The sequence below is a fragment of the Monodelphis domestica genome, chromosome 3 (assembly GCF_027887165.1).
Source record: "Monodelphis domestica isolate mMonDom1 chromosome 3, mMonDom1.pri, whole genome shotgun sequence".
NCBI classification, from domain to species: domain Eukaryota; kingdom Metazoa; phylum Chordata; class Mammalia; order Didelphimorphia; family Didelphidae; genus Monodelphis; species Monodelphis domestica.
In genome coordinates, this window is record NC_077229.1 from 413,614,042 (window position 1) to 413,624,640 (window position 10,599).

Genomic DNA, 10,599 nt, shown 5'->3' on the forward strand with positions numbered 1-10,599 from the left:
CACGATGGTGGTTTAGAAGCAGAAAAAGCTGTAATTACTCTGATAGTCATCCAAAATCAATTTTTAAAAGGTACCTTAAAATGATGTCAAAATCTATGACAAATTAGAAAAAGGTCTCCCCTGCTGAACATAACTTGGAAGGTAGGTAGAGAGAGTTGATTTTCATGGGATAAGGGGGAACTGAAATCAAAACTGCATGCGGAGGAGAGCTGGTCAACCTCTCTGCCACCTACTTCTCCAGGTTCCATGCCTAGGCATAGGCCAAATTTGGGATCATGGGACCCTGACTACACCAGCAACAACAGAGCACCCCAAACCCCAGACTGACCCCTTGAAGTACCAGGCCGTAGCACTAACCCATGTTGAGGCCCAGAAGTTGAAAGTACTTGGTCTTTTCAAGCTTATGCTGTGTTTAAGATCCAGGGAAAAACAGTTAACAATATTATGTCCTGCAAGCCATCAGCATTGGAGTCAGAATCACCAGCTTTTGGAATTCCAAGTTTCTAGAAGGAAAAAAGGCTAGGAAAATAAACAAACAGCAAAAGAAATACTTAAACCTAAAAAATTTCTATGGATACAAAGAGTGAAGCAGAGACTCAAAGGGGGACAGTTAGATCTAAGCAACCACATGCAAAACTTTAAAGAAAAATGGAAATTGGTCTTAAGCACTAGAAGTTCTCAAAAAGGAATAAAAAAATAAATAAGATAGGTCAAAGAAAAATGGGAAGAAAATGGGAAAAGAGAGAAATTAAAATAACGCAAAAGGAAAATAACAATTTAAAAAGCAAAATCAATCAACTGGAAAAAAGGCACAAAAATCCAATGAAGAAAAAAGTTTCATAAAAAGTAGATGGACCAAATGGAAAAGGAGGATCAAAAGGTCAAGAAATTCATTCTTTATTAAAAAAAATTGGGTAAATAATAGCTAATAAATTCACAAGACAGCAAGAAACAATAAAACAAAATAAAAATAATTAAAAAAATAGGAGAAATTATTAAATATCTCATAGATTCAGGAGAGATAATTTATGAATTATTGGACTACTGAAATTCATCATCAAAAACAAAATGAAACAAAACTTAGATATATAATATTACAAGATTACAGGGAATTATCAAAGAAAACTGCCCTGATATTCTTGAACAAGAGGGTAAAATAGAAATTCAAAGAGTCCAGAGATCACCTCCTGAAATAAATATAGAAATGGCAATTCTCAGGGATGTTATAGCCAAGCTAAGGAGCTCCCAGTTCAAAGAAAAAATACTACAAGCATCCATTAAGAAACAATTCAAATATTATGAAGACTCAATTAGGCTTACACAGGATCTGCCAGCTTCCCCATCGAAGGCTCAGAAGGCTTGAAATATGATATTATGGAAGTTAAGGAAACTGAGTTTACAACAAGAATCACCTACTCATCAATATCAACTATATTCTTTCAGGGGAAAGTATGATTATTTAAATGCTTTGTGCTGATAATATCTATATCTCTCTCTATATATAATCCACATTGAATTGCTTATCAGGTCTGGGAGGGAGAGGGAAGAAGAGAGGGAAATGATATGGATCATATAACTTCTAAAAACGTGTGGAAATTTATTAAAATAAAATAATATTTTTAATGAGATAAAATAATTTTAAAAAGAGTAATACACAAACTTTTCACATATTTAATGAGATCAGACTCCATGCAAGAAACTTTACTAAACTGACTTCATGTAGTTGTGAGCTCAGGTAAATATTAGCACTAAAACATGGACAATTCCCCCTTAGACATTCATTGTTGTAAAGATTAAAATTTAGGGGAGAGGGGGAGACTGAGGCAGGTAGAAATTAGTTACTCTCTGCAAGGAGTACTATATTTTTTAGAGGTTTATTAAAGGTTAAAGATTAAGAATATACAAGTAAGAAACATGTGCCTAGGCCAGAGGCCTAGACAAAATAACCTCACATCATGGAAGAGACGCCTCTGCTCCAAAAACGGAAGTCCAAAAAAGCCCCAAGACTTCAAAAGCCTTTGCTTAAATATCTTCTCGATCTTGGTCCAGGTGAGATTACAAGGCATTCTGGGGAAGTGGAGCAAAGGCTCATGGGGATTGTAGTCCTGTATTCGAGTCTATTTTTTACATCCCCCCGTGTGATCATTTGTGGAAAAATTAATTTTTCCCCAAAAGGATCATAAAAACAAAATCAACTTAAAAGATTACAATAGTGTGAGGATAAGAGAAAAAAGAATAAAACCAATAATTTCTGAACACATTGACAAAAAGCCGTTAGGGGGCAGTCCCCTTTGGCATAAAAGTATACATACAAATAAATGTTCAATCAACCACACCCAAAGTTCAATTTTGTGCAACTTGTGGTCTGGAGGCTTCTTCATGATGGCTTCTCCAACAGTTCAGTTTCTGAATTCAGGGAAGTAGCATCTTCTTTACCTAAAATTCTTCTCAAAAAGAATTTAAACTTTGCAATTTAAATAATGATATTTTTTTACATTCCCCCGTGTTGTGGGTGATTGAAAGATTCAGAATCAGTTAGGGATGCATGGCTGAGGTATGAGGTATATGAATCAATTGGCAAGAGATATGCAAGGCTTTCTCACCAAAAAATGAGATCCATTTCCTCTTTGTATCTGGCCATGATCACTGTGAGTAGAAGGCAAATGAATTGAACAAGGTTAACAATTTTTTCATCTTTAAAAATACAGTAGTACAAATATGTAGATATCAAAATCCCCAAAATTCTCAATAGCCCAATTAATTACAATAGCAAACAAACACACTTTCATATTTCACATAAGTTGCTGTATGACATTTTTAAAACCTATGAATTGATGGACATTTGTCACAATTTTTACAAACGTAGCAATCTTTCAACCTTGGTAATAAACATATTTTAAAACAAAGTAAAACTCATCTTGGGTTTAGAACATAATCAAGAAATCTATATATCATCCTGGTATAAGTAAAATAGTGAGCTGAAGAGCATAAATAAAGGGGTGCTCCTTGTTCTTGGAGGCTTTTCCCAAGGGTACAAATGCCCTGAAATTAACTGCCCAACTTCCATTCACATGTGGGAAGGTTGGGGGTTATAAAATACATTTCACTTCAGCTACTGTAATGGGCCTTACCTCATGGTAGGGGCAGGCAAAAATAACCAGACTGTTAAAAAAATTCCAAAATCATATTTAAAAAACCCTTAAAATCAAATCATTTGAGGTATTTAGCACATTAAAATCCCAAAGGTTGTTAATACAATTATAACCAGTTCTGAAGTCCATCTATCCTCAGCAAAATAGAAAAAGGCTGTTTTTTCATATATGGGCTTATTCACAATAATATTTGTTCAACACAGTTATAGGGGAAAAACAACAGAATTTCAAAACTCAGTACATTCAAAATAAATTCAATCAACCTTCAGTTCACAGAATAATATTCAATCCAGTAATATATGAACTTAAAATCACAAAGTTAAACCTTAAACAAAAAATGCAATAGAATACAGATAATTTTATAAACCATTGGAGTTTGAAATGCCTTAGAATGTAGCCTTTAGTCTCTTCAAAGTTCCTTGGGTTGTTTTTTCTTGTTTGTTTGTTTTTAATTATCCATTTAAATGTCTATTGTCCGAAGGTAGAGTAGTAAAGGCTAGGCTATGGGGTTCAAGGGATCCGTCCAGGGCCCCATAGCTGGGAAGCATCGGAGGCCAGATTTTAACTAGAGACCTCCCGTCTCTGGGCCTGGCTTCCAGTTCGCTGGGCCACCCATTTTCCTCCCCAAAGTTAAAGTTGAATCTTTGGGCTGAGTCTGCTCCCAGACAGGCAGGCAAAATCAATGAAATTGCCAGAAGAGTCAAAAATCCTTTTAAACAGCCCATTGCTTTTTAGGTTTCTGTTTGAAAAGTCTGTTTCTTCTCTCTAGTCTTTTCTCTCTTTCCCCTCTCTGATCCCGCAGTGGCCAATACCCCCAGCCACGTGGAGGCTTAGCCTAAGGGAAAATCTCCTTTCCCTCTGGTCTCTCCCCTCCGCCCACGTGGCCAATACTGTTACCAGCTGGTCGCAATGAGTCCTGAGCGATCTGCTCCAAGGATCTGGGTGATGAGCCGGCTGGGTCGGGCTCCTGGGTCTGGGGCACAGAAATAGGCAGGCAGCGGGCCGGTGAGAGGCCAGGAGCAGGAGCGGCTGCGGGGGTGGGCAAGGCCGGGACCAGGTACCAGGTGAGGATGATCAGGGCTGCAGGCTGCAGGCAGGAAGCGGCGGGGCAGCTTTCTAGGTACTAGCTATTAAAACTGAATTTAAGATCAGAAAAGAAATCAGAAGACTGAAAGTTCTTTTTCCCGTAGTGGTTAGCCAAACTGTAAAGATTAAAATTTAGGGGAGAGGGGGAGACTGAGGCAGGTAGAAATTAGTTACTCTCTGCAAGGAGTACTATATTTTTTAGAGATTTATTAAAGGTTAAAGATTAAGAATATACAAGTAAGAAACATGTGCCTAGGCCAGAGGCCTAGACAAAATAACCTCACATCATGGAAGAGACGCCTCTGCTCCAAAAACGGAAGTCCAAAAAAGCCCCAAGACTTCAAAAGCCTTTGCTTAAATATCTTCTCGATCTCGGTCCAGGTGAGATTACAAGGCATTCTGGGGAAGTGGAGCAAAGGCTCATGGGGATTGTAGTCCTGTATTCGAGTCTATTTTTTACATTGTATAGGGAAACCCATTACTTCATGAACTGGAGAACAGAAATTAAAACAGAAAGGGAAAAAAATGTAAAAATTGTACTCTGTAACAGAATGAGTCACATAAACACTAGTTCTTTTTTGGTACTAGAGATTGCTTTCTAATTGTCTGACTAAAATTTCTTTTACCCTTTTTGCTCTGCATACTCAAAAACCTAGTAGGATTTTGATTTTCTATTTATTCTAGAGTTCTGTAAATGTGTTCTTTGCTTCTTAGTTGTTTCCCAGGATCCATATAGTTAATTCTAGTATCCACAAATATTAATGATCTCAAGGTAAATATGACTAATATACTATTAGTTCCTCAATTTTCATTGTAAGAGTGTCTTCCTGATTGATGTGAGTGTAGTACAAACACTGATAGAGCATACTGAGTTATTTAGTCAAATATCAAGTTATCAAGCATTTATTAAGTCATTGCTTTTTGACAGACACTGAAAAAGGCTGGGAATTTAAAAAATGACAAAAACGTGGTCCCTATTTTCAAGGAGATATTATTCTAATGGGGGATAAAATGTGGTGCACTGATGTACGTATAACAGTACATCTTGGAGGAAAGCATAATCAACATATTTTAAAGTTTAATTTGCATTATTAATATTTTCACCACCACTTTTTTAACCTGATAAATCAACAAAAAATAACAAAGCAAGCACTGATTTTTAAAGTGATAAATGCTTTCAATGAAAATTTAACATTCTAGAACTAATTTGAACTGGTTTCTAAATACACCTGAATATAACATGCATAAGTAGATACATACACACACATATTTTATATGTCCACGGTCTAAATTGTAAGTAATCTCAGAGAGAAGGAAATAATAAGTAGGTTCTGGTTAATTATCCCTTTAAACATAAGACGTAAGCTGAATCTTGAAGGAACTTAGTATGGTGAGGAATTGATAGTGAAGAGAAAAAATATATTATTTAATCATGGAGTAATAAGGAGTCAATGGAGTTAATTTAGTAGGGTGAGAGGCATGGTCAGACATGGATTTTAGGAAAATCACTTTAACAGCTAAATGGTTTTGTCAGAAACCCAAGGAATAGAGAGGTTCTTTCTTAATATAAGACATAGGTGATAAATTCCGGTAAAAATTGTAAAGAATTCACTATATATGGTAAATTTTGCAAAGGTAGAAATGACTATATTTGACAAATGATTCTCAAGGATTAGTCTGGGTATGGTCAGAAAAACTAATTTAGAAAAAAATTTTTTTTAAATCTATTATTTTTCTTGGCCACAGAATATCATGAAAGCATTTATCATGGCCTATACATATTCTATATTAGTATAGCCACAGAATGTTTATAAACAAAATAATAAATCTTTGAAATGTTCAAGTTAACAGACAACGTGGAAGGAAAAAGAGCCACAAAACCTGGAGATGAACATGTATGCTTTTGCATTTCTTTATGTCATATAATTTTCCCAAAATCTATATATTCTCTAACAGATTAGTTAAAGTAGAATTTATTTCTTTACTACAAGAAAGATTAAGTCCTCTGTCTATGGTTACCCTTGTCTCACATATTTTTTTTTATTCTTTTACAAAATGCACTATTTATTATAGCTTTGTCATCCTTACTCATGAGCATTTCTTTGATTCTCCATGCCACACATATGGTGTCCAATCCAATCATTGACATTTTTTTTTCTGACCACTGCTGCTCTATCTTATCTTTTCTCTTCATATATGTTTCCTGGGCTGTTATTTTTCTCATAACTTTCTTTTCCTAATTTTTTAAAACCACACCCACCACCAAAAAATCCCCCCAAAATAAACCAAACAAATGCATAAAAATATCATGTGCAAGAACACAAACTCTACATTGTTTATAATTTGTTTAAGATATATTTATTACATAGGTATGCTAATATAAATTTCCTCTGCTTTTGAGTTCCCTTTGGATTTGTTTTACTTGGTTATATTTTTCCCCTTGATTTTGTGGCTATTTTAAAAATGTAATCATGGTATTGTTAAGGGTTAATTTTGGGGTAGGAGTTTGACAAAAATTAAGGAGAGCAGTTTGATAAAATACTAAGTTTAATTTATAAGTAGTTCAGATAGAAAAAAGAAAGGAGGAAAGTGAGACTATTACTCTAATACCTTATAACTATACCTAAAATGCTAATCCTACCTAAAATTTCTTAAAAACTCTACTGTCTTCGAGGATATATTCTTCTTGCCTGGCTAGGCCAGGCCTAACTTTTGTATACAACTCCTATCTAGAAATATATTTACTATCTATCTACATAAGCTAATCAATAAACATTAGTCACCTACCACCTCCTTAAATCCATTTCTTTATTACAAGTGTCAGTAATAAAACTTCTAGTCCATCTCTTGACTGAGAGAGAGACAGCTAGAGAGAGAGCTAGACAGACCTCCTGCTTTCTCCAAGTACTGAGAAAAAAAAAAAACAACCCTCAACTCTCAACTGTCTCTCCTTATATATATCTTCCTCGTCTCCTAGGTAACAGAATTTTCAGCTTCTTTCAAAGCAACTTCTCAGTTCCTGGCTCTTACTTAGAAATCTCCTGCTCTTAAAGAGACAGAGGAAGATTAAGAAAATCCCTTTAACAATATGTTTTATTTCTGTTCTCTGTTCTTTTCTTTTCATATCTTCATATATTCCCTTTGTTTTCTTTACATTCTAATATTCTTCATTTCAATAATAACATACTACATTAAAATGTTACTGTTTATTCAATCATTTTCCCATTAATTGCATTTCTGTTATTTCCAGTTATTTTTCATAATAAAGTTTCCATAGATAATTTTATATAAACACAGCTCTTCACATTCTCAATAATGTCCTTAGAGCCTTACCTAAGATTGAGAATTCTAGATCAATGAATATGAAGAGATTTACTGCTCTAAATATAAGTCCATCTTCTTTTCTAAAAAAAAAAAGTCATAGCTGTTCTAGTAGTATGATATTAGGCACATTTTTCAATATTCCTATTTGTATTTAATTTGATCACTTTAGCCTGTCCAGTTCTCAGTTAACAGAAATTACCAGGACCATATTTTGCTGGATTGGTCTTTAGGAATCAGATGCAATCTGTTGCCAGGACCATACTCTTTCTAAAACAAGTCTTTTCATGTTAGTCATAACTAATGGAACTTTTGTTCCAGTGCTTCAATCCCTCAGGGATGCAGGATTACATATACAGTATTATGAGTATGAAGGTAAGACTGTTGTAGACTCTTTATTCTCTTTAAATCATTGTTGTCTCACAGGAAATTGTATTTGGATCATGTGTATGCTCAGTCTTAGATTAATCACTAACCTGGTACGTGTGTGTGTGTGTGTGTGTGTGTGTGTATCTTCAGTTATTTATCTTATTTATCTAATATTCTATTCATCTTACCTTTTTTCTTACTTATTTTTTGGTTGGATTTATCTAGCCCTGAGAGGAGAAAATTAAAGTCAACTGCTCTTATTAGTTTGTTCTCTGTTTCCATCTGTATCTCATTTAGAAGATTTTCCTTTAAAAATCTGGGTGCTATAACAATTGATGAATAGCAAGGGTTCCCAAACTTTTTACACAGGGGGCCAGTTCACTGTCCCTCACACCGTTGGAGGGATGGACTATTAAAAAAAATTATGAAAAAATCTGTGTACCGCTGTCTGGGATAGTGAAAGCTGCAGCACTGGCTGTGATGGGCCTATAACACTTTGCACAGGCCCATCACCACCACTACTATACCAGGCAGCAGTATATACAGTGTAGAATCCCCTCCCCAATATTGCTGCTCACCATGCTAATGCTTTCCATTGTGCGGCCACATAATCCATTGCATGGTGCCTTGTTCTCATTCAGTTACTCTCAGAACAAGGCAGCACACAAAGGATTATGTCACAGGAAGTAGTACTGTGCATTAGTGATGCCATACTTTGAGGCACCACCACATAGAGTGCTCCTCTCACTGACCACCAGTGAAAGAGATGCCCCTTCCAGAATTGCGGTGAGGGATGGATAAATAGCCTGGGGGGGGTGCACATGTGACCCCCAGGTCATAGTTTCAGAACCCTGTTCCTATTTGTTGAATAAGAACAATATTGATAATAATTCATTATTTATAGTAATCACCCCCCCCAACAGTTACCCTGTTAAACCCATTGTATCCTTTTTATCCCCAACTCTGTCAGAGATCTTGACTGGCACCTGACTGGATCAGCTAGGGCATAGTATATTCTGCTCTAGCCCCTCACTATCTCTCTATGTTTGTCTCTCATTTTCAGTGTTTCTTGTAAACACCACATTGTCAGATCCTAGTTTTTAATTCTTTCTGCTATCCATTTTCTTTTCATGTGTGAATTCATCCCAATACATGTAGTGTCATAGTTATTAGTTGTACATTTCCATCTATTACATTCTTCTTTTTTGTTTGTCTCCCTCTTCTTTATTTTCTGCAGTATCCCTCCTCAGATAGAAAACCTTATTGGTGGATATGGTAAACCATCCGCCAGGTAATTATGGGACCTAAAATTGCAAAAAAAGACCCAAATGATTGAAACAACTTCAGCAGCTTTGAAAGTCTGCAGAAAAAGCAAGTTTAGACTGGAGAAGTGATATACATAGAAGAAAACAGTGATGCAACAAAGAGGCAAAGCAGGTGTGATACTTATGCTGCTGAATTGGACCTTGAAGTGAAAGAATATTTCCAAAGGGTGACTGCACCAAAAAAATAAATAAATAAATAAAAGATTATTCAGGATTTGACCCTGAATGATTCAGCTGTTGCCAATGCTAGACCCCAGGGTGGACAGGTTATCTTCTCCATGATAAGTCAATTAATGAAGCCAAAGAAGAACAAGGTCATAGATCATTTCTGAAAGGAGAAAAAAATGGTGTTAAACAAATTCATTGACCAAGGCCTAGTTGAGTTGTTTCCTGGCATGCTTTTTATTGATGAAGTGCACAGATTGGATATCTAATACTTCACCTACCTGTACGATACCTTGGAGACCTCCATTGGCCCTTGTCATCTTTGCTTTCAACCAGAACAAATGTGTCATCTAGGGCCTTGAGGATGTGATCTGGCCACATGGAATTGCCCTTGACCTTCTAGAGTAAGTGATGCTCATCCATACCATTCTGTATATCCCACAGGAAGGGAAACAGATAATAAAAATCAGAGCCCAAAAGGAGGGATGAACATCAGTGAGGAAATATTGAACCACCTGGGCAAAATTTGTACCAAGACAACATTAAGATACTTACTGCAGATATCGATCCCAATTAACTTGCAAGTCAAGATCAAAAGGAAAGTTAGTATTGAGAAGGAGCATGTTGAAGAAATTAGTGAACTCTTTTTTGATGCCAAATCTTCAGGCAAAATCCTGCCTGATCAACAGGATAAAAATATGAAGTAAAATAATGGTGGAATTTTAACAATTTTGAGATATAATGGAAAGACATAAAAAGTGTACCTTGGCCAGCTAAAACAGCAAAAATATAAGGATGGGTATTTTTGGAGCAGAGAAACCTCTGCACTTAATGTCTTTTTTTCTAAGTCATGAGCAATTCATTTTGTATGAAATAATTAATATAAAATTATCATGTTTTTCTCCCAGAGTTGCTGGAATATCATCTAATAAATCTTTTTAGTTAAAGTTTAAGTAAAGTTTAGTTATAGAAAAACTCTCCTATTACCTTCCTTTTACCCAAATCCTCCTCCTATATCCATTCCCCTTGCCCTACTCGTTCCAAATTGGCCTACCTTTCCAAAGGTTCCCTTATTCCTTTCTCCTTACCTTTTATTTCTTATTTCTTATTCTACCTTTACTAAAATCCCTTCCTTATTCCCCGGCTGTGTCCTCCTTTCTGATTCCCTCATCCTGTCACCT

The 10,599-nt window shown here is 35.7% G+C and overlaps 1 pseudogene; it reads left to right on the plus strand.

The window, feature by feature from the left end:
• LOC100618812 (ruvB-like 1) overlaps window positions 1-10,125 on the plus strand; it is a 59,014-nt pseudogene extending 48,889 nt beyond the window's left edge.
• Window positions 10,126-10,599: the final 474 nt, after the last annotated feature.